This window comes from Sturnira hondurensis, unplaced genomic scaffold (assembly GCF_014824575.4).
Source record: "Sturnira hondurensis isolate 20B ecotype Veracruz unplaced genomic scaffold, ASM1482457v3 Scaffold0019186, whole genome shotgun sequence".
In the NCBI taxonomy this organism is placed as follows: Eukaryota; Metazoa; Chordata; class Mammalia; order Chiroptera; family Phyllostomidae; genus Sturnira; species Sturnira hondurensis.
In genome coordinates this window covers 2,412,046-2,435,925 of record NW_028091817.1, presented here as the reverse complement: position 1 = coordinate 2,435,925, position 23,880 = coordinate 2,412,046, and positions in this window count along the sequence as shown.

The following is a 23,880-nucleotide window of genomic DNA, read 5'->3' as shown; positions in this document are numbered from 1 at the left end:
ATACCTGATATCAAACTGTATTACAAGGCCACTGTAATCAAAACAGCCTGGTACTGGCATAAAAACAGGCACATAGACCAATGGAAAAGAACAGAGAGCCCAGAAACAAACCGAAATCTCTACAGTCAATTAATATTCGACAAAGGGGGCAATAACATAAAATGGAGTAAAGACAGCCTTTTCAACAAATGGTGTTGGGAGAACTGGACAGCTACATGCAAAAAAATGAAACTTATGCACCAACTTACACCATCCACCAAAATAAATTCAAGGTGGATAAAAGACTTAAATATAAGCCGTGAAACCATTAAAGCCCTAGAGGAGAACATTGGCTGGAAAATCTCAGATATTTCACGCAGCAACATTTTTACTGATATGTCTCCTAGAGCAAGGAACATAGAGGAAAGAATAAACAAATGGGATGTCATCAAAATTAAAAGCTTCTGCATGGCTAAGGAAAACAGTATCAAGATAAAAAGAGAAGCAACAGTTTTGGAAAACATATTTGCCAATGATACCTCAGATAAGGGTTTAATCTCCAAAATATACAAAGAACTCACTCGACTCCACTCAAAGAAGACAAGCAACCCAATCAAAAAATGGGCAGAGGATTTGAACAGACAGTTCTCCAAGGAGGACATACAGAGGATCCAGAGACACATGAAAAGATGCTCGATATCACTAGCTATCAGAGAGATGCAAATTAAAACCACAATGACATACCACTTAACTCCAGTCAGATTGGCTATCATAAACAAAGAAACAAACAACAAGTGCTGGAGAGTTTGTGGGGAAAAGGGGACTCTAGTTCACTGTTGGTGGGAGTGCAAACTGGTACAACCACTATGGAAAACAGTATGGAATTTTCTAAGAAAACTAAAAATGAACGTGCCTTTTGACCCAGCAATTCCACTCTTGGTAGTATATCCTAAGAACCCTGAAACACCAATCCAAAAGAACCTATGCACCCCGATGTTCATAGTAGCACAATTTACGATAGCCAAGAGTTGGAAGCAACCTAGATGCCCATCGGTAAATGACTGGATCAAAAAACTATGGTACATTTACACAATGGAATTCTCTGCTGCAGAAAGGAAGAAGGAACTACTACCCTTTGCAACATCATGGATGGAACTGGAAAGCATTATGCTGAGCGAAATAAGCCAGGCAGTGAAAGACAAATATCATATGATGTCACCGTTAACAGGAATCTAAACAAACCAAACAAGCAAGCAAAATACGACCAATGACACTCAAATATGGAACAGGCTGTCAGAGTCCAGAGGGGAGAGGGGAGAGAATCATAGGGGAAAAGGGAATGGACTCACATGAACAAGTATAAAAGACACATGGACAATAACTAAGGGTGGGGGGTGGAAAGGGGAGGGAGGCTGGGAGCATGGGTTGGGGGGCGGGCAGGGTTGGAAATATAAGACAGAAACCTGTACTTGAACAAGAATTAAATAAAAATTATATTAAAAAAATAAAAAATAAAAATAAAAATACCAACAACACAATATTAAAAAAAAGATATTTAAATTATAAGAAAATTTCTTAATTATTGTATTTGCACACGGTGGGGCAAAAGTGGGTTTACAGTTGTTCAAAAGGGAAAAAATACAATAATTAATAAGTAATGATATAAGAATAAACTCTTTTTACTGTACTCATAACTGTAAACCTGCTTTTGTCCCACCCTGTATGTTATTTATGTACTTACTGATACTCTTCATCTTTTTCTCAATTTGTCTTCTATCCAGAATAATTTTTTTCTGACTAAGGATTTCTGATAATATTTTCTATATCTGGAGATTAATTCTTTCAATTTTGCATTTCTTCAGAATTTTTCATTTCATTTTTGTTCTGAAAGACAATTATCCTGTGTACAGAATTCTAAGTTAACAATTTATTTTGTCACTTTAAAGACATTGCTCCATTATCTTTGCACTTTCATTGTATCTGATAAGGATTCTGCTGTTGGCCTTATTTTTGTTCTCTGTAGGACATATGTGTGCGATGCCCACCCCATCCCCAGCTGCTTATTAGGGTATTCTCTTTCTCACTGGTTTTGAGCCATTTCATTATGTTATGAATTTCAGTTTTGTCTATCTTATATTGTTCTTGAATTTATTGAGATTCTTGGATTTGTGGCTTTATAGTCATCATCAAAATTGAAAAATTTCAGTCTTATTTTATTAGGAAGAGGTAATATCATCTATTAATTTCTGTCATCTCTTAAAATTCTAGAATTGATGAGTTCCTTAGAAATTATATAGTACCACACTTGTCACTTTTTTTGATAATTACAATGTTTTATAAAGAAAAGTTCTTGTGTTTTTGTTTATTTTTTAAGTAGACTAGCCAAAATGATTAGGCTTTTCTAAGGCTTAACCTGAAATCAGCTCTTCTGCACTTGGCTAAGAAGACAATTTGGTGTCCTGGAGTAAAGAGATTTTTAGTAAAGGATAAAAGTATTATTACCTGCTCATACTTTACTAATTGCTGTATATGTTGCTACAGGCTCTATGCATGTCAACTTGATACAGTAATTTCAAGTTATGTAAAATTACTTGACTATATTAGATACAATAACACATATTAGCAATGTTGTAAAATTAAATGTGGCAGCCTGGTGTGTAACAGTGAAGAGTGACAGTAGTATATATGCCCATCAATGTAGAGGACTTTAAATAAATCATGGTCCATTCACACAATTGTACACTTTTTAGCCCTAATAAAGCATGAGAAAGATCTTAGTGTACTAACCTGAAAAGGGAGTTGAGATATACTATTATATAAAACATGACATGTGAAATAGTCATGTCATGTGAAATGTGAAATAAACATGACATGTGAAATAGTATATGGTTTGTGGAACAATACCAGGAAAATTGGTTTAGTAGTCTAGCATTGGTATGTCGGCTATTGTTTGTAAATGCACAGGACATTTCTGGGAAAGTATATAGGTAGAGAGCCTAGATAACTGCAGGGTGAGAAGGGATGCTAACATTTTACCTTGGCCCTTTCACACTCTTTGAATATTGTACCTGCCTGAACTGCTTATATGAAGGTACAACTCCAAACACACAAAAACTATGTGACATGAATGGTGCACAAAGAAGATAATTGCTTCTAATTCCTCAAATTCTGCCCTCAAGAGAAAAAAAATGGACACCAGTTTTTCATAGTTTGCTTAAAACTTGAAGATGGTGAATGCCATTCTTTTTGTCTCTGTTAAGAGAGCATGTGGGGTTTGAAATTCCCATATTTCCCCTTGTATAATGCACATCTTTTGCCCAGATTTTTGAGGGAAAAATAAGGATGTGCATTATACATGGGTGTAATGAATATATACCATAGGTATAATAATGGGCATAATAATCCCATGTATAGTGCACACAAAAATGTGGCATTATACATGGCAAAATATGGTAGAAATACAAATGAAAGAACTTGATTAGAACTCAGTACACATGGCTTCTAATCCAGCCTCTGAATTCAGGCTCTTTGAATCCAGGCTCTGGACATGGTAGCTGGCTGTCATGGGAATATAAAATCATTCTTTCTGAGCCTAAATTTTCTTCTCTGTGGAGACTAAATGAGACAGTGCCTGTGTAAATGCCTAGCATAGATTCTGGCATATCTGTTGTGTTTCATCCATCTTGGAAAACTGCTGCATTAAACGTACAGGAGCATTTTAGTTTTGATCATTAGACAAGTGACTTCAATATATACACAAATGGTGAGCCAGAACAGATGTCCTCTGAAAGGTATTCTCCTGAGAAAATCAGTTAGAGTGAGAAAAGAGCTACACTCTACAGGAAGTGCTATGCAAAGGAGGATTGGGGTGTGGGACTCCAGGGTCCTTTGGGCTATTGTGACACTAGACAGCTGGCAGGTGTGGACAGAAGTACTTTCTGGGAGCAGGAGTTGCTCCTAGTCAGGGGGTAGTGTGGGGTATGTGAGTGAAGGAAGAAAGAATTGAGCAAATTCAGGGTGTCTGTGAGATTTGTGGGGAGAAAGCTAAGATAACCAGGAAAGGAGAAACTGTAATGAAGCAGCAACGGAGTGTGAGAGAAAAGAAGAGGTGTTTTAAGTAATCTTGTGTCAGTTGCACATTTCATAGATAGACGAAATAAATAAATAAATAAATATTTGAATAACTTTTTAACTATTTTTGGTTGCTAGACTTTTTCTTGGGCCTGGATCATAGAGAATGCCAGAATTTATTCAGGTCATAACTGTCACACAAGGATCTCGGGCCTTTCAGGTCCTTATGGACACAGTTGTGGCTTTAGAAACTTTGAAGAGTCTTAGAGGTTTTAGTGGATTTTTAGAGGCTCTTAATGTGGTTATGCTTTTCATAGCATTCTACTTCATTATCTGCCTCCAGAGGAGAAAGAGTGAAACAGAATATAACAAGCTCTCCAATGCAACATGACATTCATCCTTTCTCTGCTGTACAAACACCTCTGAGGACTAGGCCTTTACCATCCGTACAAGGCTGTACGTATGTGGTCTGGGCCCTGCGCCTTACACCTCACTTTCCAGCACCACCTCTCTTACTCCTTCTGTCCGGTGGTATTACTGTTTTCCCCAAATATCACACGCACTTCTGCCTCAGGGCTGCTCGACTTGCTGTTCCATCCATATGTTTGGTGGCAGGCCCCAGCATTCTCCTCAGTTGCATGCTGTGTCACCTCCTAAGCAAGTTTCTGTAATAAACACTATTTAAAATAGTGACTCCATCTGCTTCATTGATAACATTTATTGCTGACTTTCACTGAGTACTCTGTATTTATTACATGTATTTACTTCTCTCTACTTCACTTAAACAAAGCTCAATAAAGTCATCACCTTCTTTTATTTATGGCAGTATTCTAAGGACATAAAATGATGCTTAATAGATATTTGTTGAGTGAGTGAATGATAAACATGTGATGGGACCTGTTTCCCACTTAATCATATTGGCAGCATCCACTACTGGAGTACAGAACTCAGTGTAAGGCAAGTATGAAAAACACAGAAGAAATATAAATGTCCAGGCTCTCAGGAGATTACAGACTAATAGGGTGGGGGTAGACAGATGTAGGATGTATACCCAAATCTCTGTGGCATACTTACAATTTGACCAAAGTTCAAAAGAATGTGTTTGCATCTCAAAGTGAGAAATAAAAGTGTCATCTACTGTTTAGGTAGTGCTTTCTGGTGTAGCATGGGAGCATTGCCACATATAGTTTTTTTGATGATGCATGTGAAATTGATATGAAAATCTGGACTCACAAAACAGGTCAATTAAAGGGTGACTATCTGCATTACAAAAGAATTCTTTGTGGTACAAAAGGATTAGTGTAGGGTTCCTTTAAATAGCTACTCCCTGAGTGTATTAAAGTGTTTATTTATAGATCATTAACTGCTTGGCCAAGATGCCTCAGGGCAGAGCAATGAAAAGACAACTGGTCAGGTGGCCCTGACCTACCAGTGGAAGATCAATTAAATTTGAAAACAAAGTGTCTTTGAGATGATGTACAAAGTCAATGGGGAAAAAGGATTCATTTGCCCAAATTTGCTTTATCACATTTATTGGATGAACTGCATACCTATGTGTTCCTATTAATGCCTAACCAAGGCAGATGTGTTCTCTACTCTGTGTGGCTAAAATCTGATATGTCCAGGGTCATAGCTATGTTTGGCCTCCTTTGGTGGTGCTTTAATTAAGAGATAAAATTATTAAAGCAGCAGATGTTTCTAGCCCGAGGACCTAGGCCCAGTTATATCAAGCAGATGGTCTTAAGCAAGATAGCATCCTTTAATGAAGAAGCATTTGCAATTCATGAGCATTCATAATGTCCATTTCTCTTACTTCCCAATGTTCTGCCTGTCAGGGGTACCATTGTGTGGCCAGGGAGCATGATGAATTAGGCAAACCCCTTCTGGTTTGGGATGTGGTCTTGTGTTGATGAAAATTAAAAGTATTATTTCCCAGAAGATCAAGTGATCATGCTCTCCAGAGAGAAGGCTCCTCTGGCCCTCTGGCTTATCTGCCTGGTGATCTGCTTGAGAGTCATCACCCAGGTCACAGGTTGGCCTAAGGTATGACTTCACCTCAAGGGCCCAGGGATGTAAAAGAACATACTAGCTCCTCCACCAAATTGCTAACATTCTTGCCTTGGAATTGTCCTTGGTCATATCTGGGGTTCAGTTTGATGCTCTGCCAGGAAGACTCAGGCTAAATATTCTGGCTAGACACCAGAAACCTTGAATTCTGCTTCTGATGACTGAGGGCAAATTATTCACACACGCATACACTCTGTAAATCATGATGTCCTCATTTTTATCTATTCAATAAATAGTTATTAAGGATCTACTCTAGGGGAGTCAGCTGAGAAAGGGGAATAATCAAATTTGCCTTCTTTATCTCACAACAGAACAGTAAGAAGCAAATGAAATACATGAAAGCACATTATTTTAAAGTAGTGTTGTATGTTGATTTAAGAGTCAATGAGTCAATGGTGATATAAGGATAGGGTATTCTGCAATACGCTATGCCCAAGAAGCAGAAGCATCTCTTGGTCACTCTATGTAATAAAACTGGAGAGCAACAAAAATGGGTTTTACATGAATTTATCAGACTTAATGTTTTATTCCTTTTTAAAGCCTGAGTCTGTAAATGATGGTCAACATTGTATATGAAAGAAGGTTGAGGTGCTGTAAGCCCCAGATCCTTTCTCTTTTTCTGAGAATATCATGCAGCAAGCAAGAAAAGAAATTGGATGCAGGGCTGCCCTTGAGTCATGCTGATCTAGTAGGTACATTATCTTCTGTTTTTCTCTGCCTTTCTAGCACATTTGTTCACTTTCTAGATCCCTCTGCCTTCTACCTCTTCTGAGTTCTCAGTATCCTGACACTTTCAGGGGACTCTATGCCATGATTTCTTTTGACAATAATCTGGCTAGGCAATGTGTCACTCTTGTAGGAGAAGAAAAATAGTTTCCTTTCTATTCTTCTCAGTTTTTAGCTGAAACTCCTGCAACAAAAGACAGATTAACAAGAAATAAAACAAACCGAAGTTCATTAACATGAATACCTTATGTATACATGGGGAAAACCCAGGAAGAAAAGAATAACTCCCTGAGGTGGCTTAGAATTTAAACTTAAACGTCATCTTAATAGGGAAAGGGGAGGGAAAGATAGGCCCCTCAGGGCAAACACGATGGGGTATTTTCTCAGGGGAAAGTAAATGATTTTTAGGAAATATGAATGACCCTTAGAAGAATAGAGGGAGGTGTGATGGTTTGTGACAGAGTGGGATAAACTTCCAGCCTCCTATTTTCTGATGAGTCAATCCTGGTGATGAAATTCTGGGGAAGGGATCTATGGCAACTGAGTTCTTGTTGGAAGATCTGTCTTTAGGCAGACAAAAAAAGGTTCAATAAAATCTTCTCCCTGTATTTTTTTAAGCGCCTCCATGTCAAAATAATCAGTATATCATCATGGCCTATTTTGAGGTGGCAAGTCTGTCACTCTCACTTTTCCTTCTCTCCCTAGGCTCCTGTGACTAGCCTCAATTGACTGCTAGCTGAGAAACCCATCAAATAAACTAATTTACTCTAGACAAAAAAAAAAATGACATAGTCTAGCTGAAGTAGAGAAAAATGTATTACCTTGTTTCTTTAATTTTTACATGCCTGTAATGTAGGTTGTACTATTTCTTTAATAAAAATTCTCAAGAAAAATAAATTTGTTCATTAAATGTAACATCAATTGTAGAGCACAATTATAAAAGTTTTGAAATGCAAAAAAAATAGTGTGTTAAAGAAAATCTGTATTAAAATGTTATGAAAGTCATGGATTTTCATGAAACTCAGAGGTGGTGGTGCAGCGTTTTACACCCTGTTGTGTTAATCTGACTTCACTCTATTCTCATTCCTGTGATGTAAGTTAAATGGTGGAGGAGAGAGCAAAGGGGGCAAGTGATGGTGGTGAAAGGGCTTTAGAATTCATTTTAGACTCTGGGGTAGAAGTCTTTATCTGTAACACAGTAAAAATAATATCAACCTTAAGAGTCACTGTGAGGATTAAATGTAATAGTGAAAAATGGTTGCAAAAATTTAATTAGGTTCCTGGTATAAAAGGCTTGGTATGGGTCCTGACACATAATATGTGCTCAGTAAATATTAATTTCTTTCAGCTCTCCACTTCTCATAGTCTGTCTAGTTATTCATAGTGGTTTTGAGATAAAGTAGAAAATATGAGCCCTGGCTGGTGTAGCTCAGTGGATTGAGCACGGGCCTGCGAACCAGAGGATCGCGGTTCGATTCCCAGTCAGGGCACATGCCTGGGTTGCAGGCTGGTTCCCTGCAGGCCAACTCCCAGCAGGGGATGCACGAAAAGGCAACCATACATTGATGTTTCTCTCCCTCTCCTTCCCCTCTAAAGATAAATAAATAAATAAATAAATAAATAAAAATCTTTATTAAAAAAAATATGGAGTAGAGCATATCATACACACAGTTCAGACAATGTATAAAAGGTTATTTTATGAAAATGTTTAGCAATGTCCATGGCTGGTGTAGCTCAGTGGATTGAGCATGGGCCTGCAAATCAAACAACTTCAGTTTGATCCCCAGTCAGGGCACATGCCTGGGTTGCAGGGCCAGTTCCCAGTAGGGGATGCACAAGAGGCAACCATACATTGATATTTCTTTCCCTCTCTCCTTCCTTTCTCCTCTAAAGATAAATAAATAAAATCTTTTTAAACATGTTTATAATTAGAAAATTAAAAAATAAAATGTTTAGCAATAATAGGAAAAATTTGAAGTAGACAAGTCAGCTTATATAACGGTCAGACTACTTTGATTGTGAATGCTAGAAATCTAGATTAATCATAGCTTAAATAAAACTGGGAATCTATTAGCATTTGTAACTGGAAAGTCCACAAAGCAGATCTGGCATCAGAAAATGTGAGATAATGAAAAAAATATTTTTCTTTGCCCCCAGTTCCTGACACAGAGCTCCTAAAACCCTTGTAACTTCCTGGGTGATACAAATATCTATTGTTCTGAGTCAACTCTAAATAGGTTCCTCAATGAAAGGTGGTCACAGGAAGGACCAGGCCCTGAGCAGAAGCTTAGCACTTACAGCCCCACTGCATATTCTCCAGAGACAGGAGATGGGTTGGAAATGGAGTTAATGATCAATCATGCCTACATGAGAAAGCCTCCATAAAATCCCAATTGGGGGTTCAGAGAGCTTCCAGATCAGTGAACACATCCACATCGGGGAGATAATACCCCCCAACTCCATGGAGATAGAAGCCCTTGTGCCTGCTCATGACTTTCTCAGACCTTGCCCTATGTACCTCTTTATCTGTTCATCTGTGTCCTTTATTGTAAACTCTAATAAACTGGTAAATAAAAGCATTTCCCTGAGTTCTGTGAGCTGCTCCAGTAAATTAACTGAACCTGAAGCGGGATTCATGGGACACTCTGATTTGTAGCCAAGTCAGATTGAAGTTTTGGGTCATGTGGGGACCTAAAACTTGCAAGTGTCATCTGAAGCCAGGAACAGTCTGGTGAGATTTGGCCCTTAACCTGCAGGATCTGATGCTCTCTCCAGTTAGAGACTGTCAGACTTGAGTTAAAGTGTAGGACACCCAGCTGGTGTCACAGAAGACTGCTGGGTGGGGGAAACCCCCACACATGTGGTATCATAAGTGTTGTGATTGTTGTGGTAATGAGAGAGTAAAGGATACACTTGAGGAAAAACTGAAGTTTTTTTTTTTTTTAACATAAGCATATATGGTAATAGAGCTTTAACAACATCAGCAATATCTGTTTCTCTCTCTTCTCATCTCCTGGAACTTCTTGTCCATGACTGGATATTTTCAGATAGATTTCCTCCACATGGTGACAAGACAGACTCTGGCGTCTTCCAGATCATATAGTCTATAGAGCCCCTGACCCCAGAAAAAGAGGATCATCCTTTTTGATAACTCTTACAAGGCCAAGATCTGTGGAGGACTATGTATGGCCAAGTTTGGATTATGTATTTATCTCTAAAGCCGTGTGGGTTGGGACTGAAACACTAATTGGCCAGGCCTGCATCACGTGTTCACTTCTGTAGTAGTGGGAATGGAGTTAGCGTCACTAAACTACATGGATAAAGGATAAAGAAGTGGCCCTGGCCTTGTGGTTCAGTTGGTCGGAGCATCATCCAGTACACCAAAAGGGTGTGGGTTCAATCCTTGATCAGGGCACATACATAGGTTGAGGGTTTGATCCCTGGTAGAGTCATGTACAGGAAGCAACTGATCAATTTTCTTTTTCTCTCTCTCCCTCTCTCTCCAAAATCAATATACATATCCTTAGGTGAGGATAAAGAAAAAAAATGAAGGAGTGGTTTCCTGACTAAGAGATCAGACAAAATCACATGTGCACTATAGATTATAATTGAGTAAAGATGGTGGCTTGGTCACACATATTTAATTTTTATGTGTATCTTTAAGTCTCAATTTCTTGGATTTTCAAATTTACTTAAAATAAGAAAAAATGTATATATCTAGTTCGCATGAAACCACATAATAGAGAATGCAAAGTACATTTGTTCAATATCTGATTGCTCTACGAGAATGTTCCACTGATATATATTTTAAATGTGAGGAGAAGCTCATTGAAGAAATAGGTGCAAATATCCTTTTATACCTTCTAATTTAAATCAAAGATGGGTGGTAAAGGGGTGAGCATTGGTGTTGTGGTCATGGAGGGTAGGTTGGAATGAAAATATTACCTCCACCCCTAGGATAAGCATCTAGTGAAATTGTTCTGTGGTGTTCACTCCTGCCATGCAATGGGTGCAGATGGTCCCAGTCAACATAAAGCAGGGCGATATCACAAATGGGTCCTAACAAAAAGATGTGCCTTTGAGAGTTTGGGATTGCTGGCCAGGTAACTTCCCACTGGTCACAAGAAATTAAAAGAGGAATTTCATAGCTAAGGATAAATTTCCTTGTTCTTTCCGCACTGTTGGGTCTCTGATCTGACAAAGGGACTATAAAGCAAATTTAAACAGTTGCTTTCTAATGGAAGGATTAAATATTACAAAGAAAATCCATGAAAAAAAATATATCTATTCCAAATACTAGGTCAACACTCTTTGACAGGTTGGAAAAAACTGACACAAATCATGATGATTTGAGAAGACATAGCTATTCAGCTAGAATCCAAGATGGCAGAGAAGTAGGTGAAAGCTATACTCACCTCCTCCCAGGACCAAACTGGAATTACAACTGAATTATAGAACAATCACCCTAATAACCAACTGAAGACTTGTGGAGGAGCTTTGTCCAGCAGAGCTCCCCTGGCCTCTGCAGATGAGAATAAGTCTACCAAGACATGATCTGCTTGGGGAGGAAAGGCTGACCAGTCTCTCAGAGGAGAAAGTTCTTGAGCCCCTCTCAATGGGCTTTTATTGAGTTTAGCTTGCGTAGGGATGCATGTCAAAGAAAGGAGGTATGGTTTACACATAACATTTCTGGGATCATGGGGGTCCTTTTTGAGTTAGAGTCTGGTAGACAGAGTGATGCCAATCAGCTGTAAACCCCTGGGAAACAAACTTATTTTCTTCTTGGACCCTTAATATTTAAATTGAGGACATTCTTAGCAAAGCAGGTTTCACAGGTCTTTACGCATTCTTTCTTAGGCCTGATTGCCCACCCCTCACCCCTGCCAGGAACCGCTGCTTCTGGCATGGGCTGCACCCCTCTTTAGCATTGTTTCCGGCCTGAGTCAGGTGGGGGAAGCAAGGCAGCCAAGAGATTAGGAGACTTCTTACAGATAGAGTGAGGACTCAGGCTATAACAAAGTCAAGGGGTAAAAGTCCATCACCCCTTTTCTATAGTCCCCTAAGTCCTTCCCTGATGGTCCCTTTATGACTGTGGCTGTCTTAGTTTGTTCCTCCCTTGATGAATCTTACCCATCATTGACTATCCAGACATCCTCCAGAGGTCAAGCAGGGAGCAGAGGCTGTGCCCCTGATGGTAGGTTAAGTTTTGTCTCCTTAGTGGCTTATGGTCCCAAGGTACTTTAGCCATGAGGCCTTTTTGCTTATCAGTGGGGTTACAGCTTCTGAAACCAGGCAGAACGGTCCCAACAAAGACTAGTTGAAGAAAAGCCTTATAACCAAAGATTTATGGAAAAAGCCACATCAAGACTTGTAGGAAGGAAGGGTGGAGATGTGAAAAGGGCTAGCCCCACACCTACACAAAGCAGCTGAAGTTCCAGAGGGATATCTGAGCTGTGGGGTTCCCCTGAGAAGCACATGAGGTCTCAACTCCAAGCTGGGCTCCCCAACCCACAACACCAGAGCCAGGAATAGATACATAATGTCTGGCTGTGAAAAATTAGCAGGATTTCTGTCCACCAGGGAGAGACAGGAGTCTGCAAGAGACATGGACAACCTCTTACAGGGCCAACACACAAAATTTTGTTTGCAGCTACTCATAGTGGGCTTTGGCGAAGGGGAGACTCAGCAGACTAGAGCTGTGAGAGGAAAGTCTGGGGTATGTGGTTCTGGGGAGAAGGCTGAAAGGACAGCCATTAGGATCCCTGTGCTGAGTCACCCTCCCATGGTGCAGACATCTTTCTTGGGTGGAGCGCACCTCTACCTATGACATCAGCCTTGGGAAAGTGATAGCCTCACACTCTGGATTCTCTTGTGCCCCACACTGCAGATCTTACACTCTGCTGGGAGTCAGCTGCCTTAGTCAATTTGTAGAGGTCTGGGAAAACACAAAATGTCAGTGACTGAGTTGAGTGTCTTTAGAATGGGGGTAATTTCCTCACTGTCCTGTGAAACTGACTGGTACTTTCCCCTTATAGGAGATCCACTAGAACCACCCTTTGGGTTTCTGGCAGACACACCCTCCGGACTCTGGGTTCCCAACCACCCAATTTCTAGTAGTTACTTGCTGCCAAAATTGGATCAAAATTTAAAAGAGACTGAGTCATGTGGTTCTAGGATGGGGACCACACATTACAATCACACCTTCCCCAAAGCCTAACAAGCATCTCTTACTCATAGAACAACCACTCACCCCTACCTGGTGACTCAATGTGAACCTACCTTATGCAACTCAAGTACCAGCAGAAGCTCTTTCAGTGAATGAGCCTAACAGGTAGCTGGCAGGTGGAAGCAAGTGGATGTGGATCTCAGAGTGCATTGGGACATTTGCTGACCTACCTCTGGGCCAGGTGATTGTAAAGCAGGCCTTGGTACACAGCTTGGTCCTTCCAACACACACCCAGGCCTGGCAGAGGCAACCATAAACTGTAGATCATTTTGTAGCTCCAAATAGGTTGCCCAGGACCAGTCATAGTCATAGTCAATGTCTGACACTGGCTTGCATCAGAGTCCATCCCAATGGCCAAAAAAAAAAAAAAGAAAAAAAAAAGAAAAAGAAAAAGAAAAGAAAGAAAGAAAAAGAAAAAGAAAAAGAAAAGAAAAGAAAAAAACCATATAGACATGGCAAGCTTTAGGCAACATCAGGGCTGGATTCAATGAGGTTCATTAGCAGCCTAACCAAAAGGAAATCTCAGCAGGCATCAAACTCTGCTGAGGTGAATTTTATTCTGTGTGATCAGCACCTGCACAACAGATCACATGCTGTGGTTGTGGTTGAGCTGTGGTTATGCCTGAGGTTCAATCCCAGGCACAAATAGGCCAATATCAATCATGACTCAAATACAACAAGAAGGGCCACATAACCCACACAAGGAACATTCCTGGAGCACCTAGTACATGTGATCAAAGAGACTTCACCATGGACACCACAGGGCACTGAATATATAAGGTCATCCTACAAAGACTTGGAGTCATAGCAGAGCTCTCTTAACACATAGAAACAAACACAAACAGGCAGTCAAAATAGGGAGACCAAAAAAAGGCCCCAAATGAAAAAAAAGGAAGAAATCTCCAGAAAAAGAGCTACATAAAATGGAGGCAAGCAATTTATTAGATATAAACCTCAGAATAATGGTTACATGGATTCTTAGCAGCATGAAAAAAAAGACATAGAATTCATTAAAAAGTGGCAATCAGAAATGAAGACTACAATATCTGAAATAAAGAATACACTGGAAGGAAGAAATAGCAGGCTGAGTGAAGCAAATAATCAAATCAGAGATTTGGAAGACAAAGTAGAAAAGGACACACAATCAGAACAGCAAAAAGAAAAAAATAATTTAAAAAAATGAGGATAGTTTAAGGGACCTTTGTAACAACATCTGCATCATGGCAGTACCAGAATGATAACAGAAAGAACAAGGGATTATTTGAAGAGATCGTGACCAAACTCCCCTAACCTGAAGGAAAAAGACACACAAGTCCACAAAGGGCAGAGCCCTTTGAATCCCAAACATGATGGATTCAAAAAAGCCCACACCAAACCATCAAATTTAAAATGGCAGATTAGAGACAAAAGAAGAATTTTAAAAGCAGCAAGAGAAAAGCAGCGAGTTACCTACAAGGGAGCTCCTACAATACCGTTAGCTGATTTCTTAACAGAAGCATTTCAGGCCAAAGGGATTGGCATGAAATATCCAAACTGATAAAAAGAAAGGACTTAAACAAGGCCACTTTACCCAACAAAGCTATCATTTAAAATTGAAGGACAAATAGTTTCCCAGAGAAGAAAAAGCTAAAGAACTTTGTTACCACCTAACCAGAACTATAAGAAATGCTAAAGGGTATGATTTAAGAAGAAAAAGAAAAACAACAACAAGGGAACATAGTTAAAATAATAAAGTGGCAACAAATATGTACCAATCAATAATCACATTACATGTAAATGGCTTAAATGCTCCAATCAAAAGACAAAGTAGCTAAATAGATAAGAAAAAAGACCCATATAGGTCCACAAAAGACCTACCTCAGAATAAAAGATTCACACAGACTAAAAGTAAAGGGATAGAGAAAGATATTTCATGCAAAAGGAAAGAAAAAAGAAATCTGGGGTAGTAATACTTACAAAATATGGACTTTAATCTAAAGCTATAATAAGAGATAAAGGACCACATAATGACAAAGGGAGCAATCCACAAGAGGATATAACCCTTGTAAATGCACCCAAAATAAGAGCACCTAAATATGTAAACCAACTCTTAAAAGGCATAAAGGGATATATTGATAGCATATACAGTCATAGTAGGGGATTTTCAAACTGCACTGACATCAATGGATAGATCTATCAGACAGAAAATCAACAACAACAAAAAAAATGATGACCTTAAATGATTCTGTAGATTTAATGAATTTAATTGATAACTTCATACCATCTCACCACAAAACAGTAGAATATATATTCTTTTCAAGTGCACATAGAGTATTTTATAAGATGGAACACATATTAGGACACAAAACAAGACTTACTAAATTTAAGAAGATTGAAATCATATCAAGAATTTTCTCTAACCATAATGGTATGAAACTAGAAATAAATCACAAGAAAACAAGGGAAAAACACACAAACACATGGAAGCTAAATAACATGTTACTAAACAATGGATGTATTAATGATGATATCAAAGAAAATATCAAAAGATACCTGGAAACAAATGAAAACAAGAACACAGAAATCTAAAATCTATGAAACACAGCAAAAGCTGTCCTAACAGGGAAATTCATAGTCTTACAGGCCTACCTCAAAAACAAAAACAAGAAAATCTCAAAAAAGCAATTTAATTTTACATTTTAGGAATTTGAAAAGAACAAAGCTGAAAGTGCGTTAAAAAAAGGAAATTGTAAAGATATAAGCAGAAATAAATGAAATGGAGTCTAAGAAAAGATCAATAAAATCAACTGGTAGTTTTTTTAAAATAAACCAGATTAACAAACCATCAACCAGATTTATAAAGAAAAAAACAGAGAGGACCAATATAAATAAAATAAAAAATAAAAGAGGAGTAACAAGACACCAAAAAAGTGCAACGGATTGTAAAAAATATATTGCAAACAATTGTGTGCCAAAAGTTGAACAGTCTAAAAGAAATGGATAAATTCCTAGAAATATACAATCTTTCAAAGTGAATAAGGAAGAAACAGAAAATCTGAATAAACAGACTACAACTAGTGAAACTGAAATAGTAATCAAAAACTCCAAAACACAAGCTCTGGACCAGATAGCTACACAGGTGAATTTTACCAAACATTCTGAGAAGAACTATTCTTCTCAAATCATTCCAAGAAATTCAAGAGTATGGAAGACCCTCGATCTCATTTTGCAAGGCTAGCATTATTCTAATTCCAAAACCAGATAAAGAACTACAAAGAAAGAAAATTATAGACCAATATCCCTGATGAACATAGATGTAAAATCCTGAAGATTATATTAGCAAACCAGATTCAGCAATGTATTAAAAAGATTATATACCACGATCAACTGGGATGTATATTCCAGAGCTGCAAAGTTGGTACAAAATCTGCAAATCAATAAATGTGATACACCATGTAAACAGAATGAAAGATTAAAACCACATGACCACATCAATAGAGGCAGAAGAAGCATTTGTTAAAATCCAGCACCCATTTATATTAAAAATTCTCAGCAAAATAGGAAGAGAGGAAACACCTTAATGTAATAAAGGCCATATATGACAAACCTACAGTCCACATCATACTCAGTGGGAAAAATCTGCAAGTGTTTCCCTTAAGATTAAGAGCAAGACAGGGATGCCTATTTCCACCACTCTTATTCAACATAATCCTGGAAGTCCTAGCTACAGCAATCAGACAAGAAGAAATAAAAGACATCGTAATTGAAAAGGAAAAAGTAAAATTGTTATTTTGTGCAGGTAACATGATACTGTATTTAGAGAACCCTCAAGATTCCCCCAAAATCTATTAAAGCTGATAAATGAATTCAGTAAAGTGGCAGGATACAAAAAAATACACAATCAGTTGCATTTGTATGTACCAGTAATGAACTATCAGAAAAGGAAACTAAAAAAACAATCCATTCACAGCCATTTAAAAATACCTAGGAATAAATTGAACCAAGGAGATAAAAATCTGTACTTGAAAAATTATTACACTGAAAAAAGAAAGTGAGCAGGATACAAATAAGTGGAAGCGTGTATCATGTTAATGGGTAGGAAAAATTAACATCATTAAAATGGCCATACTAGCCTTGGCAGTGTGGCTTAGTTGTTGTAGTGTTGTGGATACATCAAAAGGTTGGGGATTCAATTCCTGGTCACAGCACAAACCTAAGTTGTGGGTTCAATCCCTGGTTAGTTTGTGTACAGGAGGCAACCAGCCAATGTTTCTCTCTCACATCAGTGCTTCTCTCCCTCTCTCTCTCCCCCTTAATTATCTCTCTAAAATTAATAAACATTTTTAAAAAATAAATAAAATTTCCATACTACCCAAAGCTATCTATAGGTTCAAAGCAATTCCTATCAAGATAACAATGGCATATTTCACAGAACTAGAACAAGTATTCTAAAAGTTTATATAGAACCACAAAGACCCCAAATAGTCACAGCAGTCTTAAGAAAGAAGAGCAAAGTCGAAGGAATTATGCTGCATGATATGAAACTATAATAAATGGTTATAGTAATCAAAACATCATGGTACTTGCATAAAAACAAATTTACAGACCAAAGGAACAGAATAGAGAGCCCAGAAATAAACCCATGTCCCTATGGTCAATTAATATTTGACAATGGAGGCAAAAACATACAATGGGGTAAAAAGACAGTCTATTCAATAATGGTGTTGAGAAATCTTGACAGATGCAAAAAGTGACACTAGACCACCTTCTTACACTGTACACAAGGATAAACTCAAAATGTATTAAAAACTTAAATGTTAATCTTAAAATTATAAAAATTCTAGAAGAAAACACAGGCAGTAAAATTCTAGACATTTTTATAGCAGAACTTTTGCTGTTATATCTCATCGAGCAAGGGAATTAAAAGAAATAATAAACAAATAGGACTGCATCAAACTAAAAAGTTTTTGCACAGAAAGGAAACCATCAATAAAATGAGAAGACAGTCCACTGAATGGGAGAATATATTTGTCAATGATACATCTGACAAGGGGTTAATATCCAAAATTTATAAAGAACTCATGCAAATCAACACCAAAAAACCCAAACACTCCTATTAAAAAAAATGGGCAAAGGACTTGAACAAACATTTCTCCAAAGAGGACATACAGATGATCAATAGACATTTAAAAAGATGCCCATCCTCACTAGTCATCAGAGAAATGCAAATGGAAATCATAATGAGATATCACCTTACTACATTTGTCAGAATGCCTATCATCACTAAATCAATGAACAAGTATTAGCAAGGATGTGGAGAAAAGGGAACCCTTGTGCACTGTTTGTGGGAATGCAGACTGGTGCAGCCACTGTGGAAAGCTGTATGGATTTACCTCAGAAATTAAAAATGGAACTGCCTTATACCCAGTGATTTCACTTCTGTGAATATATCCAAAGAAACCTGAATCACTGATTCAAAAGAATACATGCACCCCTATGTTCATTGCAGCATTAATTACAATAGCCAAGATTTGGTAGCAGCCCAAGTGTCCATCAGTAGATAAGTGGTTAAAAAGGCTGTGGTATGTCTATGCAATGAAATAATATTCAGCTGTAAAAAAAAGAAGAAGGAACTCTTACCTTTTGCAATACTATGGATGGACTTAGAGAGCATTATGCTAAGTGAAATAAGCTAGTCAGAGAAACATGAAAACTGTATGACTTCACTCATATGTGCAGCCACATGAATAAAATAAACTAATAATTAAAATAGAAAGAGACTCATAGATAGAGAACAGACTGAGAGCTATCAGAGGGGTGAGGTTTTTGTGGGACTGGGTGAAAAAGGTGAAGAAATTAAGCAAAAAAAAACACCTCATAGACACAGACAAAACAGTATGGTGACTACCAGAAGGAAGGGGTTGGGGGAAGGTAGGTGAGGGTAAATGGGGGATAAATAGTGATGGAGGAAGGCTTGACTTGAGGTGGTGAACACAATACTATCAGATGATGTGTTATGAAACTGTATACCTGAAACCTATACAATTTTATTAACCCATATCACCCCAATAACTTTAATAAAAAAGAAAAAAGATATAGCTATTCAAGAAAAGAAGCAATATGGTATAAAGCAAAGCTATCCTTTGATACAAAATTATTGCATGAAGTGAAGAGAACTCAGGGTAAAAATCCTCTTCCAAATGGTATTTTAATACTATACATAATGACATTGCATCTATAAAATGTGAGTTATGAAACCAATATAAGATTGCCTGAGGGTGAAACTGATGCAGAGAGATCTGATCAAGATGACTCAGATCACTAGGGAGAAGTAAGGTGAGGCCCTAGGAGGAGTCTGTGGAGAAGGCAACTGTGGGCAGTCTAGGGCGGGATTGGCTGGGAAACTGAATGCCTGCAGAGCCAATGGAAATAAAGAGAAGAATGGCTCTCTGGCTCCTAGGTTGGCTCTGGCTCTGACTCACGCTCTGATTCATGCTTATCTCCGGCTCTCAGGCTCTTCTTCCTGCTCTCTACAGATGCCTGGATGATCTTGCTGCAGCTGACTGCATTTCCCATTGGATGGTATTTTTGCACAGGAAGGAAATTTGGGCATAGCCTAGGATCAGGCTGGCCCAGCAGAGGGTGGCAGATTTACTCTTCGGGTGTTCTAGAGGGAACAGACTCTGAGGCAGAGGCCAGCCATTCTTCCAAAATGGTGTAGTTTTTGTATGTTATGTTGTTTTAGTTTGTAAACTACCCCTATAGAAACAAGATAACTAAAAACTAACAGGGAAAAGCTAGGAGCCTTAATTGATAGGCTTAAGTGATCAAAGCTGTGACTTGATCGAAGTAACTGCTTTTGAATGAAGACTCCTTTCCTTTACCACCAAACCTTTGCCTCTGGAATTTTTGCCTAGAGGATGGCAGCAGGCAGCAGAACTCCACCATTGTGAAATTTAAAAAATAGGGTAGTGAACACTTTGATTTATGCTTAAAATCATCAGAGTTAGAAGGAATGTATTTTATGAGTAAATATGAAAATGATGAGAAAGTAGATTAAGGCTACAAGGTTCTGGTCCAGGAGAGTTTACATATATTTCAATCATCCATTTCAGAAGGTTTAGTGCAATGTAAATTTTCTGTTGTAGGCTTCTTGAGCAGACAAGAGGTCCTGGCTGATGATAGAAAATTAGGGCCTCAGTTTTAGGCCTAGGAGGCAGGAAAGAATGAAGCACTGGGTGGATGATCCTAAGGAAACTTCGAAGCACTGTAGGGCCAAAAGCCCATGAACTCTAATTCATCAATATTATTCATCCCTGATGGCCCAGCTGAATTCCAGGATTCAAACCTAGGTTTCAGGTATCTTGCTTACCTAGTCAGAAGCTGTGTATCATAGTTCCTTAGGACACTAGATCAGTGGGTACTGAACATTTTCCCATTGCTGTCCCATCTCAAAACTGTCAACAAGGTAATCAGCTCCTTCACCTCAAAGCCACACTAGACCAGGGGCATGCAGTCACTGAGGGTGGAGCATCATTAGTCTGCAGCCCTTACCATTGGACTACTGCTGTGTCACCTGCCTTCTTTCCAGCTTACAGGTACAGTAGCCCAAGAAGAGGTGGAGTTTTTCTCCTTGAGAATTCTCTGTTAATTCAGAATATTCTAAATTAAGTGAAATAACATTAGAGATTCTGTTTCATCAACAAAATTTGTGTGAAACTGGATTTCACATTTTAACTAGATCAAAATAAAAATAAAGTATCAAAATATAATATAATGTAAACTATAGATTTAAAATAGAAAGATTTGTACAAAGAGAACAATTACATATTATACAATACCATCAAATAGCATTTTGAGCTGTAGTTTTATTGCATTAGTATTTTTCAAATATATTCTTTTTTCTACCCCTCCCCCCTTTGATATATCAATGTAAGATTGCCAGTTATATCTCTTTGGGGGGAACACTTGTCATATATTCAGAAACTATATGCTTTTTACTTTTGAGTTTTTCTTTTTAAATTAAATGATGGTAATTGTAGAAAGTAAACATTTAAAAAGCTCTATTTGACAAAATAAGTTAACTTTAGTGACAGTTTTTGCCAGTGGATTCAGTAGACCTATTCTATCTCTTCTGATTACTCTCTCACAAAGCATCTGGAAGCCTTTTCAGGGTCATGGGCTAAGGTGCTCTCTCCCAGGTTATGGGTAACAAACAGTCTGGACTAAAAGCGAATGTTTTCTTATGGAAGCCACAGCTTACTTTCCTTTCTTATTTTAGACTTCCATGTAGCTCTGTAACCTTTCCTTTGTATTCATATAATTATTTTAAATATATTTTTATTTCATATTTCCCTTTGGTTCTATTACACTGGTACATTTCTACTGAAAATTACTATCTTTTCATTCACTGTATATCTTCACATAGCTCCTAGAGCATAGTTATAATGTTGGTTTAAAATGTTAACTCAAACATCTAAGTCAACTTGCAGTAATATTTATTGATTAATTTGTCTCTTCAGAATGGGTCATATTTTTTCTATTTTTATATGTTAAATAATTTTGAAATGTATTCTGGACATTTTATTATATTGTAAAAACTCTAGATTTTTAAATATTCTTCTGAAGAGGACTGATTTTTGTTTGTTTTAGTAGGCAATTTATTTGGTAGGACTAAAGGTACAGATTGTGTTTATTGGACAGCAGCTTGAGTTTCAATTCAGTTATTTTATCCTTGGTAAATGGCGTGGAGTCTGTCCATACATGTGTGGTTCAGGAACTAGCCCAAAATTTAACTCAGGTGTATACACAAAATTTGGGGCTCCTACCTATGGCTCAATCCCTTACAAGGTTCCTTCCTTACCTTCTAGCAGTTGTAGTTTCCTGAAACTCTTCCCATTCTTTGGGCCAAAAATATGGCAGGTTTTTCACTAAAGCTTTGGCCATCTCCACATGGTGAAGGTTGAGAACTCTTTTCTAACTAAAAGTTTTTAAAATGGGAAATAGCATCTAGTTTTCAAAATGGGGAATAACATCCAGTGCTATTCCAATCTGTCAAATGTCAAGTCCCTTTCAGAATGTGCCTACTTTTGGGTCTCTCTCCAGTGCCTTTTTTTAAATTAAAAAACATTTATTTTTAACATTGTCTTCAGAGTTTATGGTTGTACTTTGCAGGAGGATGAGTCCAATAGGGAATTACTTAGCCATATCAGAAGTGGATACCATTTCTACAATTATATAATATGTGTGGAACCAGCACTTTTAGTTTCAAACAACCAAGAACATTTAAGCAAATTCTAGCAGGAACTAGACATATTGAAAGATATTAATGTATTAGTTTGCTAACTCACATGATAAAATACCACAGATTGGGTAAAGTAAACAACAGAAATTTATTTTTCTATGCAATTTTGGGGACTAGGTGTACAAGATCAAGGTGTCAGCAGGTATCTTCTGAGGCCTCTCTCCTTGGTTTGCAGGTGGCTTCCTTCCCACTGTGTTGTCACATGGCCTTTTGTCTATACAGAGCATCTTTAGTGTCTCTCCTATGTGCTAATCTCCTTTTCTCTGGACACCAGTGCTACTGCATTGGGGCTCAAACTAATGATCTCATTTAACTTAATCATTCCTTACAGGCCTTGTTTTCAAATATAGTCACATTCTGAGGGACCGAGGGTTAGAGTTTCAATGTGAAAATTTTGGAGTGCAGCACAATTCACCCCACAATAATTGGCTACCTCACTCATTCTCCAAGAGGCCAAAGGGTAAGGCCATGGAGTCAGGACAGCTGTCTGTCTGAAGCACCTAGGAACAGTGACTGTAGAAACCCTGTTCCTGCTTCTGTCCAGCACCTGGTCTTCAATTTGTTTTTATACTCAGGCATTGGGTACAACTTCCAATGGAGCAGACAGAAATATAAAAAAAAATGTAGGCTATTTTTTTCAAAAAAATTGTTGAAAATTTTGAATTTTAAAGTTGCAAAAAATAGCCTACATTAAAGAAAAATGTTCTCATTACTTATGAATGAAAAAAAGTGTGTCATTAGCCTTCTCAGCAACATTAAATGTCAGATGACTACAGAAATAATCTAGAGAATTTTGAGGAAAAATGCATGTGAACCAAAAACTTCCAATCAATGTAAGGTCACATGCTTACAAACAATACTATCCCTATGCATTTTCTAAAAATATTATCAAACAACTATTTTTACTTATTTTTACTGCTCAGTGAGAGAATGAATAATAATAAGGAGTTTTAGAATAAGGGAGAAGTATTACAAATGAAATAAAAAATAAAAAACATAGTGAAATATAAATAAATTGTTATAACACTGCAACATTATTGAAAATAAAGTCTCTTCAATGAGAAGGTACATAATTAAAAAATTAAGTTTGCTAGAAAAATTGTTATCTAAAACATGATCCCCACAAACATGTGGGTCTGAAGGGAAGAGTAGAAATAAAAGCAAATTGCACTTCTCACCTTACTCAAGAATGAGCCATGTCAATGTTAGTAAGTAACAAAAAATAAACTGTTTTAAAACTTTGAGTAACATTAAATAGTATATAGAAAATTATTTTTATTTAGAAGTTACTACTAATAGAATAACAAAAATTTGTGAAACACCCAAATGATTTGTAAGAGAAGATATAGAACAACATTATATAATAAGACCCAGAAAAATAAAACAGCTGCAAAGTGAATGACATATAAGGACATGATACCACAAAATTTTACATGACAAATAACATCACAGTAAAATATGTAAAGCAAGAATAGCTAAAAGTACAACGAGAAGTTTGTAATCATAGAGTAAGAATTTAAACTACTAC